Source organism: Protomyctophum parallelum, assembly GCF_964188405.1.
Source record: "Protomyctophum parallelum genome assembly, chromosome: 15".
Classification (NCBI taxonomy): Eukaryota; Metazoa; Chordata; class Actinopteri; order Myctophiformes; family Myctophidae; genus Protomyctophum; species Protomyctophum parallelum.
In genome coordinates this window covers 41533951-41539347 of record NC_139710.1, presented here as the reverse complement: position 1 = coordinate 41539347, position 5397 = coordinate 41533951, and the positions used below count along the sequence as shown (strand labels likewise).

Genomic DNA, 5397 nt, shown 5'->3' with positions numbered 1-5397 from the left:
GACATGTGAGCTTGTATATCTGCTATTTAGACATGCAGTGAGCTTGTAGATCTGCTATTTAGACATGCAGTGAGCTTGTAAATCTACTAGTTAGACAAGCAGTGAGCTTGTAGATCTGCTATTTGAACTATTCAACAAATGTTTTTCAAAATCGTAAACAAAGAAAAAGCAAAGAAGTCTATAGGATGGATTGAAGGAACCAGCCAAAATAAATACGACTCTCTCTCTGTCTGTCTATGTCTCTCTCTCTCTCTGTCTGTCTGTCTATGTCTCTCTCTCTGTCTGTCTGTCTGTCTATGTCTCTCTCTCTGTCTGTCTGTCTGTCTATGTCTCTCTCTCTCTCTGTCTGTCTATGTCTCTCTCTGTCTGTCTGTCTGTCTGTCTGTCTGTCTGTCTATGTCTCTCTCTCTCTCTGTCTGTCTATGTCTCTCTCTCTCTCTCTCTCTGTCTGTCTATGTCTCTCTCTCTCTCTCTCTCTCTCTCTCTCTCTCTGTCTGTCTATGTCTCTCTCTCTCTGTCTGTCTATGTTTCTCTCGCACGTACGTACGCACACACACACACACACACACACACACACACACACACACACACACACACACACACACACACACACACACACACACACACACACACACACACACACACACACACACACACACACACACACACACACACTCACACCCTCACACACTCACACCCTCACACACACACACACACACACACACACACACACACACACACACACACACACACACACACACACACACACACACACACACACACACACACACACACACACACACACACAATATAATATAAAACGGTGTACATGGTGACTATAAATATAAATATAATATATATAAATATAATATAAAACGGTGTACATGGCGACTATAAATATAAGCTACCTGATCTTGAGGCCTACAAAAACGGGGGGGGGGGGGGGGGGGAATAAAACAAAATTACATTTTTTTTCTTTCCTGAAATATACACACATCCGTATTCTTGAAATATACACACATCCGTATTCCAAGGAAACTAATAAAAGCTAAGAAACATTGTAACTACCATGACTAAATCAGCTAAAAGTAACTTCATCGATGATAAAGCAGAGGAAAACAAAAACAATCCTCGGGAGCTCTGGAAGCTACTAAACAACCAACTGGTCAGAAACTAAAAACCAGGTTTACTAACATAAACATCAAATAGAACGACACTCTCATCACTGACAAGCTTGATGTGGCCAACCACTTGAACATCTTCTTTACAAACATAACAACAACTCTGGTTAACAAACTGCCCTCCCACTCTGGGCTCTTTGGTGTAGAGCACATTAAAACCTTCTACAGAAACCTTGGTGTTTGTAAAGATGATTTTAAAATGGCAATGGTAACAACTGAGGAGGTACTTAACTAAGAAATTGAGTGCCCTCCAACCCCACAAGGCCACTGGCCATGACAATATTCCCTCCAAATGTATCAGAGACTCAGCCATTTCCATAGCTCCAGTAATCACCCACATAGTAAACCTCTCCATCAAACAGGGACAGGTCCCCCAAGATTTCAAACTGGCCAAAGTAACCCCCCTGCACAAGAAAGGGAGTAAATTAGACCCCGGCAACTACCGCCCTATTTCTATTCTAAGCTCCATCTCGAAAGTGATGGAAAAAATAGTCTATGAACAGGTTGAAAAGTATCTTGCCACAAATAAATTAATGTACGAGTTCCAATCCGGTTTCAGAACATCCCACTCCACTGACACATGCCTCCTCTATTTGAGCGACCACATCAAACACGAGGTGGATGCTGGAAAATACTGCGGCATGGTCATGCTGGGAGAGACAGCGAAATCCATTCACGGCGGACGACCTAGGTTGAGACTGAATCATTTTGCGTTGTGGCTTATTGAATAATACGTCGCGGCTTAAATAATAATTCGCCCCGCGGTTTAATTTCGTCTGGGCCGTCCCGACGTATTATAAAATACGTATTCAAATGATCAAACCGCCACGACGTATTTTATAATACCCGACGTATTTTATAATACTTCGACGTATAATTCGCCCCGCGGTTTAATTTCGTCGGGACCGTCCCGACGTATTATAAAATACGTATTCAAATGATCAAACCGCCACGACGGATTTTATAATACCCGACGTATTTTATAATACGTCGACGTATATAGGACTCGTCGCGCTATTGAAAGGGTGCCTTTTCCCTGTGGAGTGGTTCTCTGGGGTTCCAGCAGGCCTTTTTCCGCGCGCATCGTGCCCGGGGATCGGCCCACGCGCCCGGGCCTGGCACCACCGCGTGCACCTTGCCGGTCCGGTTCCGTGGAGCCCTTCGCCGTCCCCAGGCGACCCTGCGTTCCAGAGCTGTCACCTCTTTTGCCCACCGGAAATATAGCAGATCTACCAGCTCCCCGGGCGGCCTTCCTACATACGGGATGGCCCGACCCGCGTCTGTGGACCCCTGGGGGGGTCCCCGTGGACCCTTGGGGATCACGGTAGTCCACGGGGGTCCGTCTGTGTGTGTGTGTGTGTGTGTGTGTGTGTGTGTGTGTGTGCGTGTGTGTGTGTGTGCAACTATATTCTCGCACCTATACAATCTGAGAGCGCTTGTGCTCCTATCCGTGTACAGATATACAAGCTTATAGTGTACTATAGCATAGCGTACATACCAGCGTACTTGCGTTCAATAATAATTAGCATGTATTATTATTAATGAAAAACATAAATACTAGCTTACTATTTTATTGGTCTATAGTTGTTTGAAACAAAATGGTTGCTGCTTCTGATTAGTTACTAACTTTATTAGACCAATTTAAAATAGTATTAGATGTTTTTCGTTAATAATAACTTATGCTAATTATTACTGAACCATTTTAGATGTTTATATTTCACCAACAGGCATGGTATGCATTTATAGGCATAATATATATAGCTGGTGGGGGGTGCTGCTATATGTTGATTGCCCATTTGTATAACACATTATATAATATAGGTGCTTGTATGGTGCGTGTATATATATATAGACCCGCTGCGGCCCAGCGATAATCAACCGCTGTCCGCTGCGATGCGTGAGCTTGTAGATCAGATGCCGGCCGGCCGACAGACAGACAGACAGACAGACAGACAGACAGACAGACAGACAGACAGACAGACAGACAGACAGACAGACAGACAGACAGACAGACAGACAGACAGACAGACCTGTCAATGCGCTATACGAGCGCGGTGAGCTTTGATGATCGGCTAAAATAATATAGCCTTGTATATAGATAGATAGATAGATAGATAGATAGATAGATCTTTATTTGTCATTGCAATGTGTACAACGAAATTAAAAGTGCCAACCAATCACTGCATCATATCACAAAACAACATACTGTACAAGATAAAACAAAAACACACATGACTTCTTGTTATTGCACAACCCCAGCAGCACTAATGCACAAACATGTAAATTCAGCTGTTATCGCACAAAAAACACTTATTGTACTTAAGATAATAGATAGTAATAGAAGGTAATAGATAATAGAAACTAAAAAGTGACGCAGCAACAGATCATTTTTTAGCAGCATTGAGTGCAACTACCGCAGGGGTGAACAGGGGTGGAATGATCGACTGTTTTCTTCCTCATGTAGTCTATGACCAGCTCCTCAGTTTCTCTGTATAGGTTGCTCACACACACACTCTCGCACGCACGCACGCACACACGCACGCACGCACGCACGCACGCACGCACGCACGCACACACGCACACACGCACACACGCACACACACACACACACACACACACACACTCGTCGCTCCTATGCGGACCTCCGTGATCCCCCAAGGGTCCCCCAGGGACCACCACACCCCCCCAGGGGTTCACGGACGAGGGTCGGCCCATCCCTCCACGGAACCGGACCGGGTGGTGCGCTGCCCTGCAGGTTCTCCTCGGGGAAAGGCAGCATGCACCCTTTCGACGTATTAATACGGCACGGCGAGTTGTAATATGCAGACGAAAAATACACCGCCCAGGCGGATTCTTATCAAACAGCCGCGACCTAATTAATACGGCACGACGTGTTGTAATACGCCGAAGAAAAATACACCGCCCAGGCGGATTATTATAAACAGCCGCAACGTATTATGAAATAAGTCGCAAACGGCGACGCAATCAGACATAGCCATGACGAAAATAAAGCGTTGGGACGAATTGATATTTACGCCATGACGTACTCGAATATAGCCAACAACGGAAAATAATAGGTCGGGACTTACGTCTCCGCCGCGAAAGTATTTCGCCCCACCTGCATGCTGAACCTCCAAAAGGCTTTTGACACCGTGAACCACTCTATACTGGTTAACAAGCTAAAAGCAATTGGTTTTGATAGCACATCAGTGAGCTGGATGCAATCCTACCTGGAGGGGAGAGAACAGATGGTGGAGGTGAATGGAACACTGTCCCCCCCCCCCCCCCCCCCCCCCCTCCTTGTGAGCTGTGGCGTCCCACACGGAAGCATACTAGGGCCTTAACTGTTCCTAATACATGTAAACGACATGACATCAGCTTGTGACTGCAACTTGTTCCTGTTCGCAGATGACTCAGCACTGCTGGTCTCGGACAGGAACATGCTGCAGGTTGAAAAGGCCCTCAGCTCTGAACTCGGTAGAATCTGCACCTAGCTCGCTGATAACAAACTATCCTTACACCTGGGGAAAACGGAATCTTTGTTGGTTGTAAAGTGTCTTTAGACAACTTGTTGTGATTTGACACTATAATAAAATTGAATTGAATTGAATTGAATCCATTCTCTTCGGATCAAATAGTAATCCCAGCAAGGCAGATGGCTTCTTGGTTAGAGTGGGTGACAATATTATCACACGAAAAGATTAAATTACCTACCTAGGTTCCATCCTGGAGGCCAATCTTTCCGGTGATAAAATGGCCACCAACATAATCAAAAAAGTCAATCAAAGAACAAGATTCCTTTACAGGATCTCCTCACTGGTCAACAAAAACACTTGAAGACCTTAACAGGAGCCCTCGTACAAGGTTTCTTTGACTATGCATCCACCTCTTGGTACCACAGCACCTCAAAGGCCCTTAAAACAAGGCTCCAGAATCCAGACCTCCCAAAACAAACTGGTCAGGCTCCTACTTGGCCTCACCCCCCGGACCCACCTCACCCCTGCCCACTTTGACAGGCTGGAATGGCTTAGGGTCGAGAGTACAGCATCTTGCAATGGGTCTGGTCCACAAGATTCGATACACCACCAAGAAACTCATGTACCTGTCTAAATACTTCCTTAATGTAAACGAAGTCCACACCCACCAGAGGGAGTGCAACAAATCATGTACAACCCAGATTCGGCACAAACAAGGGATTCAATTATTTTCGCTCCTA

The 5397-nt window shown here is 45.4% G+C and overlaps 1 protein-coding gene across 1 annotated transcript in view; it reads right to left on the bottom strand.

Moving 5' to 3' along the window:
• The window catches only part of mylkb (myosin light chain kinase b), a 243182-nt gene that overhangs the window by 25205 nt on the left and 212580 nt on the right, over window positions 1-5397 (bottom strand). The window lies entirely within an intron of this gene.